Source organism: Phyllobates terribilis, unplaced genomic scaffold (genome assembly GCF_046119375.1).
Source record: "Phyllobates terribilis strain yellow unplaced genomic scaffold, ASM4611937v1 Scaffold_171__1_contigs__length_4068163, whole genome shotgun sequence".
Lineage (NCBI taxonomy): Eukaryota > Metazoa > Chordata > Amphibia > Anura > Dendrobatidae > Phyllobates > Phyllobates terribilis.
The window spans coordinates 3,897,828-3,919,280 of record NW_027362931.1 but is presented as its reverse complement, the minus strand read 5'-3'; the positions used below and the strand labels follow the sequence as shown (position 1 = coordinate 3,919,280).

The 21,453-nt window shown below is 43.6% G+C and overlaps 1 pseudogene; it reads left to right on the top strand.

The window, feature by feature from the left end:
• The window catches only part of LOC141212366 (uncharacterized), a 288,826-nt pseudogene that overhangs the window by 92,347 nt on the left and 175,026 nt on the right, over window positions 1–21,453 (top strand).

Here is a 21,453-nt window from a genome sequence, read left to right as displayed (position 1 = left end):
GATGATGATTGGCATGTTACTATGATGATTGGCATGTGACTATGATTAGCGGCGTGTGATGATGATGACTGGCGTATGATGATGATGATTGGCAATTGGCATGTGACTATGATTAGCGGTGTGTGATGATGATGACCGGCGTATGACGATGATGATTGGCATGTGACTATGATTAGCAGCGCCTGACGATGACCGGCATGTGATATTGTATGAAGTCTCCGGTGCAGTGAAGCTTTATCCGCTGTTCACATCACAGCAGAAGCGTCCGGTGATGGAGCGGCTGCTCTTGTACAGAGTCCGGTTGCGCACCGATGAATAGCTGGGCCGCCTTCACACCTCTTCTTAATGATTTAATAAGCACATTTTTAATTTTCCTAATTGTGTTTTTTAATAAAAAATATGCAAATTTATTAAAAAAGAAAAACTGAAATCTCACATGGTCATAAGTCTTCAGACCCTTTGCTCAGTATTGAGTAGATGCACCTTTTGAGCTAGTAGAGCCATGAGTCTTCTTGGGAATGATGCAACAAGTTTTTCACACCTGGATTTGGGGATCCTCGGCCATTCTTGCAGATCCTCTCCAGTTCCGTCAGGTTGGATGGTGAACGTTGGTGGACAGCCATTTTCAGGTCTCTCCAGAGATGCTCAATTGGGTTTAGGTCAGGGCTCTGGTTGGGCCAGTCAAGAATGGTCACAGAGTTGTTCTGAAGCCACTCCTTTGTCATTTTAGCTGTGTGGTTAGGGTCGTTGTCTTGTTGGAAGATGAACCTTCGGCCAAGTCTGAGGTCCAGAGCACTCTGGAAGAGGTTTTCATCCAGGATATCTCTGTACTTGGCTGTATTCATGTTTCCTTCAATTGCAACTAGACATCCTGTCCCTGCAGCTGAAAAATACCCCCATAGCATGATGCTGCCACCACCATGTTTCACTGTAGGGATTGTATTGGGCAGGTCATGAGCAGTGCCAGGTTTTCTCCACACATACCGCTTAGAATTATCACCAAAAAGTTCTATCTTCGTCTCATCAGACCAGAGAATCTTATTTCTCACAGTCTGTGAGTCCTTCATGTGTTTTTGAGCAAACTCTATGCAGGCTTTCATGTGTCTTGCATTGAGGAGAGGCTTCCATCTGGCCACTCTGCCATAAAGGCCCAACTGTTGGAGAGCTCCAGTGATCGTTGACTTTGTGGAGCTTTCTCCAATCTCCCTACTTCATCTCTGGAGCTGAGCCACAGTGATCTTGGGGCTCTTCTTTACCTCTCTCACCAAGGCTCTTCTCCCACGATTGCTCAGTTTGGCTGGACGGCCAGGTCTAGGAAGACTTCTGGTGGTCCCAAACTTCTTCCATTTAAGGATTATGAAGGCCACTGTGCTCTTAGGAACCTTGAGTAATGCAGAAATTCTTTTGTAATCTTGGCCAGATCTGTGCCTTGCCACAATTCTGTCTCTGAGCTCCTTGGGCAGTTCCTTAGAGCTCATGATTCTCATTTGGTCTGACATGCACTGTGAGCCATGAGGTCTTATATAGACAGGTGTGTGCCTTTCCAAATCAAGTCCTATCAGTTTAATTAAACACAGCTGGACTCCAATGAAGGAGTAGAACCATCTCAAGGAGGATCACAAGGAAATGGACAGCATGTGAATTAAATATCAGTGTCTGAGCGAAGGATTTGAATACTTATGCCCATGTGATATTTCAGTTTTTCTTTTTTAATAAATCTGCAAAATTGTCTGCATTTCTCCTTTTTTTCAGTGAAGATGGGGTGCAGAGTGTACTTTAATGAGAAAAATAAATGAACTTTTTAGAATTTACCAAATGGCTGCAATGAAACAAAGAGTGAAAAATTTAAAGGGGTCTGAATACTTCCCGTACCCACTGTAAGTGTTCAGCGTACAGCACAGGATAAATATGATCCAAAATGTTCTGTACCCCAAAATGCCACCATTAAGAGCTTCTACTCAACCCACAAAAAACAAGTCCCCACTCAGGTTCATCATCTGTAAACAGTAATATAGGGGGTGTCCATATTACTAGTAGCACAAAGGCTCTGGAAAAGTGACTTGGCTCCCACTTAAAGAAATCCAGTGACATCTGCGCTCCTAAATCCAAATGCCCCCTCCTCCTGGGCCCCACCGTATGCAGTTAGCATCCACATGTTTGGCATTACTGTAGCGGGGAGAGCCAATTTATTTCTCCAGAAAGCACTAGCTGGGAATCATGTACTCGGCGCTACAACGTAAGGGCACTACAATGTACCGGACACTACAATGTACTGGCCACTATAAGGGAATATTTGCATTTTCACTTCGCAACATCCATTACTGCTCGTTTCTGGAAAGCACCCATGGGGTCAAATTCATCACTACACCTGTAGATACATTTCCATAGGGGTGTAATTTCCAAACTGGTGTCACTTGAGGGGGGATTCTGCTCTTTTGCCACTTTGGGGCTCTGTATATGGAGTCTGCAAACTGTTCTACTAAAGTTTGTTCTCCAAGAGTCAAATAGCGCTCCTTCCCTCCCGAGTCTCGCCATATGGCTAAGCAGTAAAGTACAGACACATATGGGGTATTGCCCCGTTCAGCAGAAATTGTATAAAATTATGTGGTCATTTTTACCCATTTTCCCTTGTGAAAATGTAAAATCTGGGGCTAAAATAATATTATAGTGGTAAAAATGTAATTTTTTTTTTCTTCACCGTTCAATTGTATAACATTTTGTGAATCACAATTACCTTGCATTCATTGGGAAAGTGCGCGGTGGATGCTGGGTGTGACGCTCGGTGAAACCCCACCCACAGCCCGGTGTCCACCGCGGGGATCGCATCACCGAGTCACGCCTCACTTGACGTGACATCAGGGGAAGCAAGAGCCGGCTGAGGCCGGGGGTCGCGTGATGCCTGTGAGTGGCCAGCGATAGCGCCGCTCACAGGCAATAAAGACAAAGCAAGGTAATTAAAAGAAATCTCTCAATGGGTTAATTACATTGGGGGAATTTTCAATAGTAGTTGACATCTTCTTCAATTGCGTGGACACTTTTCTATACTAAGGGCAAGATACGAAGCTTGAGAGAGTGAAATGGCACTGGAGGTACATTAAGGGAACCTGTCATCAGTAATTACCACTTAAAGAACTATTTGCTGTCTAGTCTCTGCCACCCCTGACTTGTGCCAATGTCACCAGTTTATAAGTGTCATTCACTTTACCCGTCATTGTGTTAATGTTATGGCATGTAGTTGTCCTCCTTATTACCGGTACTTTCACTGACGAGGGTCTTCATTGTGAGATCCAGAAAATACATTCAGAAATCTCTTTTGTGTTGAAGAAAAACCTCACATCTAATTTATCTTTCATCCTAATAGGAAATCCTTGTGAGAATAACGGTTCATCACTAAATTGTAAAAAAGAAGATATCTGGGAGCACTCTAATGGAGAAAACCTCATCACTCTTCCTGCACCTCCTGGACTTCACAGCACTTCACTTTCTTATAATCCTCCTAATCATAAGGAATCATCTCCTGAGCAATCTCACATTATTACCAAAAGTCGAAGTGGCAAAGTGGATTCAAGATTTCAGTGTGACAAGCAATTTACAAAAAGCTCAGATTTTTTAACACACAGAAAACACAAAGGTAAAAAGCCATACTCCTGTTCAGAATGTGAGAAATGTTTTACATATAAATCACAATTTGTTATACATGAGAGAATTCACACAGGAGAAAAAACATTTTCATGTTCGGAATGTGGGAAGTCCTTTAAACATAAAGGGGATCTTATTACACATCAGAGAATTCATACAGGAGAGAAGCCATATTCATGTTCAGAATGTGGGAAATGTTGTAGAAGTAAATCAGACTTTGTTAAACATCAAAGAATTCACACAGGGGAAAAACCTTTTTCATGTTTACAATGTAGAAGGTGCTTTACAGATAAATCACAGCTTGTTATACATCAGAGAACTCACACAGGAGAGAAGCCGTATTCATGTTCAGAATGTGGGAAATCTTTTATGTGTAAATCAATTCTTTCTGCTCATAACAGAATTCACACAGGAGAAAAGCCGTATTCATGTTCAAAATGTGGAAAGTCCTTCACAGGTAAAGGAAGTCTTATTATACATCAGAGAATTCACACAGGAGAGAAGCCATATTCATGTTTAGAATGTGGGAAATGCTTTACATTTAAAAGCAGTCTTATTCCACATCAGCGAATTCACACAGGAGAGAAGCCATATTCATGTTCAGAATGTGGTAAGTGCTTTACAAATAAAGGGAATCTTTTTACACATCAGAGAAATCATACAGGAGAAAAAACATTTTCATGTTCGGAATGTGAGAAGTCCTTCACAAATAAAGGGAGTCTTATAACACATCAGAGAATTCACACAGGAGAAAAACCATTTTTGTGTTCACTATGTGGGAAGACCTTCACAGTTAAAGGGCATCTTAGTAGACATCAAAACATTCATACTGGAAAGTCGCCATATTCATGTTCAGAATGTGGGAAGTGTTTTAGTTATAAATCAGATCTTGTTAAACATCACAGAATTCACACAGGAGAAAAGCCGTATTCATGTCCAGAATGTGGGAAATGCTTTACAGAGAAATCAAAACTTGTGATACACGAGAAAATTCACACAGGAGAGAAGCCGTATTCATGTTCAGAATGTGGGAAATCTTTTATGCGTAAATCTAATCTTTCTGCTCATAAGAGAATTCATACAGGAGAAACACCATTTTCTTGTTCAGAATGTGGGAAATGTTTTAAAAGTAAATCAGGGCTGGTTTTACATCAAAGAATTCACACCGGGGAGAAACCGTTTTCATGTTTACAATGTGGAAAATGCTTTACAGGTAAATCACAGCTTGTTAGACATCAGAGAACTCACACAGGAGAGAAGCCGTATTCATGTTCAGAATGTGGGAAATCTTTTATGTGTAAATCAATTCTTTCTGCTCATAACAGAATTCATACAGGAGAAAAGCCATTTTCTTGTTCAGAATGTGGGAAATGTTTTATATATAAATCAGATCTTGTTAAACATCAAAGAATTCACACAGGAGAAAAACTTTTTTTGTGTTTAGCATGTGGAAGATGCTTTGCAAATAAATCACAGCTTGTTATACATCAAAGAATTCATACAGGAGAGAAGCCGTATTCATGTTCAGAATGTGGGAAATCTTTTATACAAAAATCACACCTTGTAAAACATGAGAGAAGTCATATGGGAAAGAAAGTGTAATTATGTTCACTGTGTTTTATAAAGTTTAATAAACATTGTTCAGCATAAATGAGTACACCCCCTTTGATGAGTAAGATTTTATTTAATAGCTCACTGAACACAAGATCAATTTCTACAATTTTGCCAACACTAAGTTTCATAGAACATTTTTTTGTAATCAAAACATGAAAGTAAGGGTAATAATATAACTATCATTACAAAATCTTCAGTTTTACTCAAAATAGTTGATGCAAAAATGAGTACACCCCACATCAAAAGCTACTACATCTATTATTTTGTATGGCCTCCATAATTTTAAAGGACGGCACTAAATTTTCTAGGCCTGGAATGAACTAATTAGTGACAATACTACATCTATCTGTTTTCTATCTTTCGATAACGAGCTCTTAGAGCCTGGATGCTGGATGTAGCGATGACAACTTGTCTCTTCAGAATTCCCCATAGGTGTTTGGTTGGGTTCAGATCAGGAGACACTTGGCCACTGAATCACTGTCACCCTGTTCTTCAGAAATGTAACAGTGGCCTACCAAGGGAACAGAGTGATGGCAGCATCTTTTCTGTCACTATAGAGCAGAACATCTGTGAATTCAAGATACCATCAATGAAATGTAGCTCCTCATGCAGGACACGGCCACCACCAGGTCTCACTGTAGACACCATGCATTCTCATTGTATTCCTCACCTCTTCAATGTCATACAGTTTTGAAGCCATCAGTTCCAAAAAAAAACATTTATCTTGGTCTCATCACTCCAGAGTATAAAGTCCCAGGAGGCTTCATATGTTTCCGCATGTGTCCTGGCAGATTGTAGGGCGGCTTTTTTGTGTATGGGATTTAGGAGAGGCTTTCTATGTGGACAACACCCATGTCTGCCATTCCTCTATAGAAAACATTGTCTGCTTTCAGCTCATCTCTCAATGCTTGGATGAAAAATCACAGTTGGGAAGGAATGGACGGGACAAAGAAAGTTACTGATAATCCAGCACTTGTTTTCCAGTGTGAATAAAACCAAAAACTTTTATTGAAAAATCCAAATTAAAATCATAGAAACATTAAAAAAACAGATAGGAGCAAAACATCTCTGCGTTTCTACCTGGTATTTGTGTTCAGTTCTTCTTCATGACATAATAAATCACCAGTAACCGGCTTCTTCTACACATCATAGGGTCTAATGCACAGCGGAGACCCCCAGCCCCAAATGGACATGTGCAAGTATGTCTACATTACCCCTATGGACGATCATATGTCCACAACAAAAAGCATCCGTGCAATAGAAGAATGAAGTGTCTGCATCTATAATGTGTATATTATGTATAATTACTATAAAAGAGGAAAAAACACAATTCAGTAAATGGATACAAGGTCTGAAGGAAGCTTCATATCACTGGGGAATCTGGAGTCCAATTCCAGAATCCACAAGGCTTCTCTGGGGTGTACTTTTTATACCAATCTCCCCCCTTAGCTGGTCTGGTGACATATTCAATACCCACAACTGTAAAGTGATTAATCCCTATTGTGTTGTATGAGATGTTGTGATGCTGCAGATGTATTACGTGTTGTGGGGCCAAGAACGTCCCTAACGTGTCCCCCAATGCGGTGACGTAAGGGTCTGACCGTGCCCCCCACATATTGCAGCAGACAAGCTTCACATTGTATGGTGTCAATGACGTGTGGAGCTACAACTAATGAGATGTCGGATATTATAGGGTTTATTATGGTTAGTAGATGCAGACATTTTTGCTTTGTGCACAGACTTGCACAAACCACATTTATTTCTCCCACATTCAATGAAACCTTTGGTGTTTGTCCTCCACGTGTCAGTTGTCTTTCTTGTTGCTGGATCCTTGTCAGTGTATAACATAGGTAAATGTTTTCTGGTAATATTCACTATATTATAGGAATCTTCTCTGCAGCCAGTATTGAATGTATCTCTAGACTGATGGATGTTTCCTTCTTTGTGAGTTTTCGGTAATGTATGAAATATTGGACATTTTGGGTGATTTTCCTTTAATCGTTCTGTTTGGCATTAAGTACAGCCGATACCAAACCCTCCCCCAAAAGACAATGTAAGGGGGTATTGTATGAATTAGTAGGATCTCCATCTAGAGTGCGGCATATATTAGTATCGTCACCCATGTTCATAACCTCCGGCTCATACAACCCACTATCCAGAGCTGTGATCGAGCCCCCTTTATCTGCAGCTCTAATGACTTTATTAGGGCTGTGCTCAGGGCCGTATCTGGCATTCATGCTGCCCTAGGCACTTTAAGTGATCACGCCCCCTACTGGTAATTCATACTAGAAGTGTTCATACCCTTTAGGCCCCTTTCACACGTACCGGAGACACACACGTACACCAATTATAATCTATAGGCTGCGTACATGGTCACACGGACCGGACATGTCCGTTTTTTGCCGGCAGCTCGGACGTCAGTACGTCCTGCACACAGATGATATAAAGTGTGACATCCGCACACACGTCTGTGTGACACGTGCCGGAAGAGAGTGCAGAATAGAAATGACAGATATTTAGGTGTTAGATGTGCAAAGATCGAGATAGATGATAGATATCCGTGAGATATATAATTACTGCCCTGTGTGTGGAGTTTACTGTACTTGTGTTTAGCTAATAAATGAAAAAAGCGATGTGGAATCCTCCCTATTTTTGATAACCAGCAAAGGTAAAGCAGACAGCTGTGAGCGGATATTATCAGGGTGGGAAGGTCCTCGGTTATTGGGCCCTTCCCAGCCTAAAAATACCAGCCCTCAGCCGCCTCAGAAATGGCGCACCAATTCAGGTGCTTTGCACAGCTCTTCACGATTGCCCTGGTGCGGTGGCGATCGGGGTAATGGTGGTTAGGGTTGATGACAGCTGTGATTTGTCAAAAAACACAGCTGTCTTCAAGCCCTCAGGTTAGTAATGGAGAGGGAAAGGAAAGAGATCCCGGCACTCACCTGTAGTCAATCATTTATTCCACATCCACAAATCTGCAAAACGTTTCAGCTCCTCCAGAGCTTTTCTCAATTGTGGCCAATCACATAGAAATACAACATTTATATAGAAAAAAAAACAAGGAAATGACATCACAATGAAATAGAAAATGAAGAAAACCACAAACATTCATATAATCATATTAGTCTCATTATATAAAATACCGTATTTTTCGGACCATAAGACGCACTTTTTTCCTCCAAAATTTTGGAGGAAAATGGGGGGTGCGTCTTATAGTCCGAATGTTGGGGTGTGTGTATATTTATGTGGGGTGTGGGGGAGCGGTATCGGTGGAGGAGTGGGCACAGGAGGCAGCGGCCGCCCGCTGCAGCCTACACTGTCCCCGCTGCTAAAGAAAATGAATATTCACTGCTCCCCACGACCATGAGGCGTGGGGAGCACTGAATATTCATGCTCCTTAATAGCGGTATACAGTGTAGCCGCGCTGCGGCTGCTGCCGGCTATCTCCTGTGCCCGCTGTTAAAGGGCATGAATATTCAACCTCTCTCCATGCCCATGGGCGTGGGGAGGGGGTGAATATTCATGCCCTTTAATGAGCATCACGGCTCCGCTGTGTGCCGGCTATGAAGGAGAGTGAAGTCACTGCTCCTCGCGCACACAAACCCGGCATGGGGAGCAGTGACTTCCGGCAGCTGATCTCTCCTTGTGAGCCGCGCATGGCAGTGACGTCATGCTCGGCTCACATGGAGAGATCAGTGCAGGCAGACAGGACGCAGCGCTGGAAGAGAGAGAAGAGAGGTGAGTAGGAGTGTTTATTTTTTATGTGCAGCCTGATGGGGATTAGGGGGACCATGCATACTAGGACAGAGATTAGGGGTGCCAATCATACCAGAACAGGGATGAGGGGTGCCATGCATACCAGGACAAGAATTAGGGGTGCCATGCATACCAGGACAGGGATGAGGGGTGCCATGCATACCAGGACAGGGATTAGGGGTGCCATGCATACCAGGATAGGGATTAGGGGTGCCATGCATACCAGGACAGGGATGAGGGGTGCCATGCATACCAGGACAGGGATGAGGGGTGCCATGCATACCAGGACAGGGATGAGGGGTGCCATGCGTACCAGGATAGGGATTAGGGGTGCCTGCATACCAGGACAGGGATGAGGGGTGCCATGCATACCAGGACAGGGATGAGGGGTGCGTTGCATACCAGGACAGGGATGAGGGGTGCCTTGCATACCAGGACAGGGATGAGGGGTGCCATGCATACCAGGACAGGGATTAGGGGTGCCATGCATACCAGGATAGGGATTAGGGGTGCCATGCATACCAGGACAGGGATGAGGGGTGCCATGCATACCAGGACAGGGATGAGGGGTGCCATGCATACCAGGACAGGGATGAGGGGTGCCATGTATACCAGGACAGGGATGAGAGGTGCCATGCATACCAGGACAGGGATGAGGGGTGCCATGCATACCAGGATAGGGATGAGGGGTGCCATGCATACCAGGACAGGGACTAGGGGTGCCATGCATACCAGGATAGGGATTAGGGGTGCCATGCATACTATGATTGGGGATGAGTGGTGCCATGCATATCAGGATAAGGATGAGGGAGCCATGCATATCAGGATAGGTATGAAGGGTGCCATGCATACCAGGATGGGGATGGAGACCACATATAAAAGGAAGCGGGATGGCATATATACCAGGATGGGGGATATTGGCAGAATTGGGGGACATTACCCCTATACCAGTGTCAGCAGAAGACCCCCTCCCCCTTTAAAGTGCATCATGACCACATTTTTTGCTTAAATTTTTATTTTTTTTATTTTCCTCCTCTAAAGCCTAGGTGCGTCTTATGGTCTGAAAAATACAGTATACACTGCTCAAAAAAATAAAGAGAGCACTTAAACAACAGAATATAACTCCAAGTCAATCAAACTTCTGTGAAATCAAACTGTCCACTTAGGAAGCAACACTGATTGACAATCAATTTCACATGCTGTTGTGCAAATGGAATAGACAATAGATGGAAATTATTGGCAATTATCAAGACACCCTCAATAAAGGAGTGGTTCTGCAGTTGGGGACCACAAACCATATCTCAGTACCAATGCTTTCTGGCTGATGTTTTGGTCACTTTTGAATGTTGGTTGTGCTTTCACACTCGTGGTAGCATGAGACGGACTCTACAACCCACAGAAGTTGCTCAGGTAATGCAGCTCATCCAGGATGGCACATCAATGCGAGCTGTGGCAAGAAGGTTTGCTGTGTCTGTCAGCTTAGTGTCCAGAGGCTGGAGGCGCTACCAGGAGACAGGCCAGTACACCAGGAGACGTGGAGGGGGCCATAGGAGGGCAACAACCCAGCAGCAGGACCGCTATCTCCTCGTTTGTGCAAGTAGGAACAGGAGGAGCACTGCCAGAGCCCTGCAAAATGACCTCCAGCAGGACACAAATGTGCATGTGTCTGCACAAAAGGTTAGAAACCGACTCCATGAGGGCCCGACGTCCACAGATGGGGGTTGTGCTCACAGCCCAACACCGTGCAGGACGCTTGGCATTTGCCACAGAACACCAGGATTGGCAAAGTCGCCACTGGCGCCCTGTGCTCTTCACAGATGAAAGCAGGTTAACACTGAGCACATGTGACAGAGTCTGGAGACGCCGTGGAGAGCGATCTGCTGCCTGCAACATCCTTCAGCATGACCGGTTTGGCAGTGGGTCAGTAATGGGGTGGGGTGGCATTTCTTTGGAGGGCCGCACAATCCTCCATGTGCTCGCCAGAGGTAGCCTGACTGCCATTAGGTACAGAGATGAGATCCTCAGACCCCGTGTGAGACCATATGCTGGTGTGTTTGGCCCTGGGTTCCTCCTAATGCAGGCCAATGCCAGACCTCATGTGGCTGGAGTGTGTCAGCAGTTCCTGCAAGATGAAGGCATTGAAGCTATGGACTGGCCGCCCGTTCCCCAGACCTGAATCCGATTGAGCACATCTGGGACATCATAACTCGCGCCATCCACCAACGTCACGTTACACAACAGACTGTCCAGGAGTTGGCGGATGCTTTAGTCCAGGTCTGGGAGGAGATCCCACAGGAGACCATCCGCAACCTCATCAGGAGCATGCCCAGGCGTTGTAGGGAGGTCATACAGGCACGTGGAGGCCACACACAATACTCAGCCTCATCAGGAGCATGCCCAGGCGTTGTAGGGAGGTCATACAGGCACGTGAAGGCCACACACAATACTCAGCCTCATCAGGAGCATGCCCAGGCGTTGTAGGGAGGTCATACAGGCACATGGAGGCCACACACAATACTCAGCCTCATCAGGAGCATGCCCAGGCGTTGTAGGGAGGTCATACAGGCACGTGGAGGCCACATACAATACTCAGCCTCATCAGGAGCATGCCCAGGTGTTGTAGGGAGGTCATACAGGCACGTGGAGGCCACGCATAATACTGACCCCCATTGTGACTTGTTTTAAGGACATTACATCAAAGTTGGATCAGCCTGTAGTGTGTTTTTCCACTTTAATTTTGTAGGTGACTCCAAATCCAGGCCTCCATTGGTTAATAAATGTGATTTCCATTGATGATTTTTGTGTGATTTTGTTGTCAGCACATTCAACTTTCTACAGAACAAAGTATTCAATGAGAATATTTCATTCATTCAGATCTAGGATGGGTTATTTCAGTGTTCCCTTTATTTTTTTGAGCAGTGTATATACACAAAGATGAAAAAACGTCCATAACAAAGTATAATAACTATCAAATAAAATATGTAATTTTACACCAATACACATCGCCACAAATATATATATAGGCGTATATAGGAAATGCAAAAAAAACATAATAAGTTTTATTTGCGCTATATAAACATATTCCGCAGCACTTTACAATTAAGCGGGGACATGTACAGACAATAAATTCAATACAAGGTAAGACAGTGTAAACAGTTACATTAGGAGCGAGGGTCCGGCCGCCCGCACGCTTACAATCTATAAGGGAATGGGGGGACACAGTAGGTGCAAAGTGCTTGTTATTTCAGGTCTGACAATTATAATAAATAGGGATTTTCATATAAAGCTGCATGATCCGGTCATCAGCCCGTATGTATAAGTGCAATAATCAAGTATCGAGTGCAGTTATCTTGTGCATGGAGGGTGTGGAGACAGATGAAGAGTAGGGAACAGATTCTGAATAATATTTAGAAGGAGGGAACAGGGGAAAGTTAATTTACTGAGTAGTTGAGGTGGTCGGCTTGTTTAAAGAGATGGGTTTTTAAAGCGCGTTTGAAGACATGGGGGCTAGGCATCAGTCGGATCGTCTGGGGTAGAGCATTCCAGAGAACTGGCGCAGCACTAGAGAAGTCTTGGAGACGGAGGTGCAAGGTTCAGATTATGAGGGATGTTAGTCTTAGGTCATTTGTAGAACGGAGGGCACGTGTAGGGCGATAGAGAAGAGAGAGGAGATATAAGGCGGTGCAGAACTGTGGAGAGCTTTGTGGGTGAGTGCGATGAGTTTATATTGGACCCTGTAGCAAATGGGCAACCAGTGCAATGACTGGCACAAGATGGAGGCATCCGTGAAGCGGCTGGACAGAAATACGACCCTGGCTGCCGCATTCAGGACGGATTGGAGAGGAGAAAGTTTGGTAAGAGGGAGACCGATCAGAAGAGAGTTGCAGTAGTCCGGACGAGAGTGAATAAGAGCGACAGTAAGAGTTTTAGCAGTTTCAAAGGTGAGAAAAGGTCGGATTCTGGAGATGTTTTTAAGATGCAGGTGACAAGAGCGGGTGAGTGATCGGATATAGGGAGTAAAGGAAAGGTTAGTGTCGAATATGACCCCAAGGCTGCGGCCGTGCTGCTTGGGGGTTATGGTTGAACCCTCCAAGGTAATTTCGATGTTAGGTAGAGTTAGGTTAGTAGAGGGGAGAAACACGAGAAGTTCAGTTTTGGAGAGATTCAGTTTAAGATAGAGGGAGGACATGATGTTAGAGACAGCAGACAGACAGTCCTTGGTATTTTGTATTAGGGTAGGGGTGATGTCAGGTGAAGAAGTGTATAGTTGGGTGTCTTCAGCATAGAGATGATGCTGGAACCCAAATCTGCTGATTGTTTGTCCAATAGGGGCCGTGTATAGAGAGAAGAGGAGGGGGCCTAGGACTGAGCCCTGCGGGACCCCGATAGTAGGGGACGAGAAGAGGAAGAGGAGCCGGAAAAAGATACAGTGAAGGAGTGGTCAGAGAGGTAGGAGGAGAACCAGGAGAGAACAGTGTAATTGAAGGCGATAGAGAGGAGCATAGTGAGGAGGAGCTGGTGATCCACAGTGTCAAATGCAGCAGAGAGATCCAGCAGATCAGCAGGGAGCAGTGACCTTTGGATTTAGCTGTTAGTAGATCATTAGAGACTTTAGTGAGGGCAGTTTCAGTGGAGTGTAAGGAGCGGAAACCAGATTGTAGAGGGTCGAGGAGAGAGTTATCTGGGAGATAGCGGATTAGACGGGAGTCGACCAAGCGTTCCAGGAGTTTAGAGATGAAAGGAAGATTAGAGACAGGTCTGTAGTTAGCAGTGCAGTTCTGGTCCAGGGATGGCTTTTTAAGTAAAGGGGTTATGATGGCATGTTTAAATGAGGAGGGAAAGATACCCGAAGAAAGAGAGAGGTTAAATATTTTAGTCAGGTGAGTGGTGACCACCGGTGAGAGAGACTGCCGGAGATGTGAAGGTTGTAGGTCGAGAAGAAGTGAGGAGCTGGGTAACTTCTTCTTCTGTAACAGGCTCAAAGATGGCTAGTGAGCTTGAAGTGCGGCAGGGAAGGGGATCCAGGCACTGAGGAGATTGGGCTGAGATGTCCTGATGGATGTGGTTGATTTTTTCTAGGAAATAAGTGGCCAGATCCTCACCGCTGAGGTTGGTGATGGGGGCCTGTGCATTAGGTTTCAGGAGGGAGTTTAAGGTTTCAAAAAGTCGTTTTGGATTGTTGGGCAGTGAAGTGATGAGGGGGGTGAAGTAGGATTGTTTGGCCAGATGAAGGGCAGAGTTCTAGGTTTTGAGCATGAATTTATAGTGGATGAAATCCTCTGCTAAAAGAGATTTTCTCCACTGACACTCAGCGCACCTAGAGCAACGCTGAAGAAAACGTGTTTGCATCGTGTGCCAGGGCTGCCGTTGTCTGTGTCGGATCTTTCTGCGAGTAGAAGTAGCCGCTTCATCTAGGGCGCTCTTCAGTGTATTATTGTAGTGTGACAATGCCAAGTCTGGACAGGAGAGGGAGGAGATGAGGGCTAAAGATGTGTGGAGATTGTCCATAAGCTGCTGGGTATTAATGGCATGTGTATTCCTAGAAGTGTGGTAAGTGGGGGTGTCCCGGGTGAGGAGACAATTCTTGACAGAGAAGGAAAGAAGGTTGTGGTCCGAGAGCAGGAGAGGGGAGTTAGTAAAGTCATGCAGCGAGCATAGACGGGAGAAAACCAGGTCCAGAGTATTCCCGTCTTCATGTGTAGGAGAATTAGTAACTATAATATAATAATAATCTTTATTTTTATATAGCGCTAACATATTCCGCAGCGCTTTACATACATTATCTAGTGTTGAGCGAATATGTTCTCTTCCGAGTATGCATGATTTGCAACTGTTTGACAGCTTTATTACATGTGAGGAATGTGTTAGAAATAGACATTCCTTACATATAATAAAGCTGTCAAACAGTTGCAAATCATGCACACGGGAGCGATTCAAACATATCACCGAGCAGCTGTAAATACTCGGAGCTCGGCCCGAGCATACTCGCCGAAAGGGTTAACAGAACATACTCGCTCAACACTATTAGTAACCTGTGAGAGGCCGAATGAGGGGGTTAGAGAAAGTAGATGAGAGGCAGATTGGGAGAGGAGATCATTGATGGGGATGTTAAAGTCTGCCATGATGAGGGTGGGGATGTCACAGGATAGAAAGTGAGGAAGCCAGTTGGCAATGTGATCCAGGAACTGGCGGCAGGAGCCTGGAGGGCGATACACAACTGCCACTCACAGGGAGAAGGGTTTGAAGAGTCTGACGATGTGGACTTCAAAGGAAGGAAACATAAGTTAGGGAACCGGGAGGATGACCTGGAAAGCACATTGTGGTGAAAGGAGCAAACCAACACCTCCACCTTGTGTATTCTCAGGTCTGGTTGTATGTGAAAATTTCAGCCCACCAAATGAGAGAGCAGCAGCTGCGGTGGTGTCTGAATGCTGGATCCAGGTTTCTGTAATAGCCAGAAGGTTAAGGGAATTAGAGAGGAAAAAATCGTGAGTGTAAGTTAGTTTGTTACACACAGACCGTGCGTTCCAGAGGGCACAATAGAAAGCAATAAGAGAGGGCATGCAGTGAATGTTAATAAGATTAGCTGGGTTTCTATATGGAGCTGGAGGAGAGTGGTGTATGCTAGTGGAGGGAGGCCCAGGGTTGGGGGAATGTGTTAAAGGGCGGACGAGATGTGAGAAAGCAGAAGTTAAAACAAGTAAGATAATAATCATCGTACCATTTAACTATACGCACCAAAGTCTAAAAAACATATATCATAATTCACCCACAACACATTCTAATTCTCCTCTGTATATCATAAATGGGAAGGAAAAATTATTGACCTAATTTATATATTATTTATTTTACATTTTTCGCAATCTCCACTTTTAAATCTGTATCTGCCGCCTGCAGTCTATCAGCAGTCAACAAGATTAAATCCAGGGAACACTTATTAATCTGCTCGAATTGATCGCAGAAAGTCCCATCCTCTGAAAACAGAGTGGGGCGCAGATGGACTCGCAGTCCTCGCGATAGGCGTTTTTCTCCACAGTATTCCATTACAGTTGCAGCATGAAGTTCATAGGAGACTCACCTTTTGGATTCCTTTCCCAGTCACGTCTCCTGAATTCACTTGTGGATATTTTGAGAAAGTCCGTAGATATCGTTGTCTGAGACAAAATACCAGGTGATGGAACAAGTGAGTGCTCCTAGGAGAGGAGGCGGTATTAAGAGAAGGTTATTAAGGAGGGAAGCCTTCTGGATATTGACTGTAAATCGTCTGTCTCCTAAAGGCCTGAATCTAGAGTATAATGTGAGTCCGTCAGTAGAGCTGGGGGACAAATGTCCCCTTTCTCTTCTTTCTTCTTGCAGACAGTACAGACACGGTGGTCTCGCTGGAGCGCAGATACCGCATTGTGCACATCTATGGTTATAGAAATGATCGGGGTCAGGAATGAAGTTGAGATTGGATGAAGGTTTTTTATGGATATAGCAACATTGGATTCCGGGGAAGAAGCTTTCACATTACTATTTGTGGCCTCGGCTCTTATGTTGTGATAATGTCGGTATACTCATTGTTTTTCAGTATGTAGACAGTGATCAGGTCATAGAAGGGTTATGGATTTAGAATTGCTTTCATTCATCATTGGGTGAATATTTTAATATCTGAACGGACGACTAAATTATCAGCATTAGAACATTTTAATAAAAAAAATAGGAGAAAAAAAGAATAATTAAAATATTAAAAATTCTCCAGACCCTCATCACAAGATGGCGCCGAGAACTCTGCACAACAACATGGAGAGGAGGAGATGGCGCGGGAGGATGCTGAAGCTGAGTCGTCCCCGGGAGAACCTGAGCCTACGTAAAGACAGGTATCTGTACAACTCCGCTCTGCTATACAAGACACAGACGTATCTCTTAGGCCGGGGTCCCACTAGCGTACGGTGTGCGATGCGAGACCCCCCGATGCGATATGCTAATGACACTCGCTGCTGCTCTGCTGTGAGCGGGAGCCGAATGTCAGTGCTCCATGCTCTGATCCTCTCGCACGGCTGCGGAGGGGACGGGGAAAGCACTATCTCCATCTCCTCTGGTGCTGGCATTGGCGGGAATCACACTGCACTCGGGTGGTATCTGAGTGCAGCGCGATGTTTCACACGCACCTGTAGATTATATGGGTGCGTGCGATCCAATCGGAGCTGGAAAACAAAACGCCGCTGAGCAGAGAATCCGAGGATTACTGGGTCCGGACGCAGTCTGGTGTTTTATCGGATTGAAGTGTGAGCGAGCCCTGACTGGGGAAACAGATGAACTTACTATAGATGTGGACCTGATGAGACTACTGGACTTACAAAACCTCTGGGAGCAGAGAAATCCTCATCACCGGAGAAAGCGGCCACTATGTGACGTCAGAGGGAGGAGGAGCCGGAGGAGCGACTGTGCCGGGATCATCTGCAGATCTGGGCGGGGCAATGACCCCTGAGGGGGAGGAGCTGCGGTGACGTCATCACTGTCACATGACCGCAGCCTCATCACAGCTCCTTCACCATTATAATAACTTTATAGTTTATAGAATCATTACAGTCTGTGAGGAAACATCAGACAGAAAAGGAGGAAAGAGAAGAAACAATATTTATTTTATTTTCAATGTTTTATTTCTTGAGAATCTAATATAAAGTAGGGACAAACAGATGATTTCATGAAGAATCTTTGCAGGTGTATAACAAGGAAACATAAGATATAGATATTTATACATTCAAGTGAATTATTCTTGTGACATCACAAGAAGAGGGGAAGTGTCAGATATAAACTTTAAGAATAAAATATATGATTCCAAAAAGAAGAATTTTTTCTTAGATTCATAAACTAGTGTCATAATGTATAAGGAATAAAGTAGAAGTCTACTACTGATTTCCAACATTTAACCACCGTACGAGTGAGGAGGTTGTGAAAAGTGTTTTCATGTATTAAAGTAGAGGGTGAAAAAATAACTGAGCGTGGAGGTATGGGGGACATGTGTTCCTCTACAGAGAGCCAGGGTTTCTCTTTTGGGTTCCTGATCCACTCAATAGTTCTAGAAAGTACGGCCGCTAAGTAGTAGTTATGGATGTTGGGGGCTCCCATGCCACCTAAAGTTTTAGGCATTGAAAGAGTATGCGAGTTAAGTCTCGAACGGTGTTTATTCCAAATGTAGTTAAAGAAGGAAGAGTTAGTTTCAGTTAGAAGTGTTATTGAAAGCGTAATGGGTAGCATTTGGAAAAGGTAGATGAATGTGGGTAAGAGGATGTTTTTTATTACATTTTTTCAGCCCATCCAGGAGAGGTAAGGGGCTTTCCATTTTTTGGTATGTTCTGTTATTAATGAGAGAAGTGGTTTATAATTTAGATCGTAGAGTTTTTTTTGGGATGCACTTATCTTAATGCCCAAATAGGAAATGTATTTGTCTGGCCAGCGGAAGGGGTATCAGGATTTCAGGTGAGTTAGAGAGTATATGGGTATGTTTATTCCTAAGGCCTCAGATTTGGTTACATTTATTTTAAAATTAGACAGGGAGCCATATCTCTCTAGGATCTGCATAAGGGCTGGTATGCCTTTGTGTGGCTGCGTCATGGTGATTAGAAGATCGTCTGTAAAGGCCATGGTTTTGTGATGTAATCCCTGAAGTTTAACACCAATTATGTCATCACAGAGATTAATGGATTTGATCAAGGGTTCCATTACCATAATGAATAACAATGGTGAAAGAGGGCAGCCTTGCCTTGTTTCATTGTGTATAGTAAATGGTTTAGTCAGGGAGTTATTTAGTTTAATTTTGGCCGAGGGGTGAGAATACATTTGGAGAATGGCTGATGTTACTAATGGAGGGAAATTAAAGCAATTAAGAGTTTCTTGTAGGAAGTTCCAATCCACTCTGTCAAAAGCTTTCTCTGCATCAGTACCTAAAAGTACCAAGGGAAGCTTGTGGTAAATAGAGTATTGTGTCAGGTGAAGGATCCGCCAAGCATTGTCCTTACCCTCCCTACCTTTAATGAAGCCTGCCTGATCCGAGATGAGATTAAGTTAGGTAGAAACTCTGCAATGCGTTTTGCAAGCATGCTTGCATAAGTTTTAAGATCTACGTTTAGTAGAGAAATCGGTCTGTAATTGCTAGAGTTCTGGATCCTTGCCTTCCTTATGAAGAAGGGATATATGAGCTTCCAAAGATTGGGGAGGGAAAGGTTCGGCCTGGAGTACCTTGTTACACATTTTCGTGAAATGAGGTTCTAAGATCTTGGAGAAGGTTTTGTAGTACAAGATAGGAAGGCCATCTGGGCCATGAGCTTTTCCCTTAGAGCTATTTGACAGAACGGAGCGGACTTCTTTAATGTCGAATGGTTTGGATAGAAATGCCTGTTGTTCTGGGGATAGTTTAGGCAAATTAATTGTAGCTAAAAAGGATTGAATGTCTGAGCGTTTTTTCTCTATGTTTGGAAGAGGTTCGTCTGGGTGGAGATTGTACAGGTTAGAGTAATATTTTAAGATTTCTGAGGAAATCTTATTGTAGTCTGTTGTACTTTGGCCATTAGGGGTTTTTAAAGAGTGGATATAGGTTTTAGCTTGTCTTGATTTGATTAACGACATCATAAGTTTACAAGTCTTATCGCCATGCACAAACACGCGATTTTTCCAGTTAAGGTATATTTTTGCAGACTGCTTGTTTAGCAGGTCTTTTAATTGTGGGCGTTTGGCTGTTAAAGCCTCCAAACTTTGATGTAGAAGAGTTCTTTTATGCTCTAGTTTGGCTAATTCTTCATAAAGGTCTTGTGAATTTTTTTTTCTCTGTTTATTTAGAAAGGAAGATATGGAAATCAGCTCACCTCTGACCACCGATTTATGGGTTTCCCAAAGGATTGGATAACTTATTTCTGGTGTGGCATTAGTTTCAAAGAAGTTGGTTAGTGTAGTGTGAATACGTTGTTTATTGGAATCTGAAGACAGGATTGATTCATTTAATCTCCATGTGCGATAAATAGAATGGGGTTTGGAGATTGAAAAACAAACTGAGACTATTGAGTGGTCCGAGTGAACCGATGGAAGTATTTCTGCCTTTAAAGCTCTTGGTAGTAAGGGCCTTGGAAGGAAGACATAGTCAATCCTATGGTAGGAATTGTGAGAATGAGAAAAGTATGTATAGTCTAAATCAGAAGGGTGGAGGTATCGCCAAATATCTATAAGTGATGAGGTATGGAGTGATTTTTTTATTCTGGCTAGAGCTCGGTAGGAAACTTGGCATTGTTTTGAGGAAGAATCTAAAGAGGGATCCATGGGTATATTAAGGTCTCCTCCGATGATTGGAATACCCTCCATAAAAGAGCAGAATTTATTCAGTTTGGAAATAATCCATTTGATTTGTTTTTAATTTGGAGCGTATAAGTTACCGATTGTTACCAGGGTGCCTGCCAAAAGGCCTTTCACAAAAATAAATCGCCCCTCTGAATCGATTAGAGAATCGTTCAGAAGAAAGGTGTGTCCTTGGCAAACGCTATTGACATTCCTCGAGATCTCTTTTGAGGTGTAGTGGCGTGATACCATTGGTTATAATAAGCTTTTTCAAAGGTGGGGAGTTTCTCTGATTGAAAATGTGTTTCTTGTATGAAAAGAATATTGAAGTTTTACTTTCTAAATCTGTCTAATGTTTGGGATCTTGGTATAGGTGAATTGAGGCCATGGGAATTAAAGTTTGCTAGTTTGATATTACCTTGTCTGGAATCCATGGGGGGGGGCGGTGTTGGAACGTGGAAGTTTATCCTTAGAAGTATTAGAGGGAAGAGAAGGGATAGGAGAGATGGAAAATTGTAGAGATATAGTGTCATTAGAACCGTAGGAACAGTATCAAGAGAGGTACAAAAAGTATTTGTAAATACAAATAACAGTACTATAAAATATAGCATTGTATTACAAACAGTAGGAAGGGGGGTGTGATGGTGTCAGTGCAATAAGCTCTGGGTATGATCATTTACACGTGATCTTGTAAAGGCGAACCCGTCGCTGCAACTAAAGTTAAGGGTAACATTAAAGATGCAGGGACAGACCTGTTGGAGAGGACTCCAGTTGGAGTTAACACACAGAGCTTAAGGAACAAGTAAGGCGGTTCTTTTAGCCTAAGATGTCAGTTGGCAAAGAAAACCTCACCAATTGCTCCTCACTCAACAGGGAAGCAGAAAAATAGAGAAAATAAAAAAGAATAGTCCTTGGACTTAACAGTTCATTACTGAGAATTAGTATAACAGTCTTTTGACTCGTAATGCCAGGGTGCAGGGAAACATCAACAAATTGCACCCTATTCAGCATTAGATTAATGGCTAAATAAGTAAAAGGTTCATAAGTTTGAACAGTCATCAAATTATAGTAATCAAAAACAGAAGTTATAATGACTTAGGACTAATTAAGTCTGGCAAGAAGAACTTTGGTTCAGCC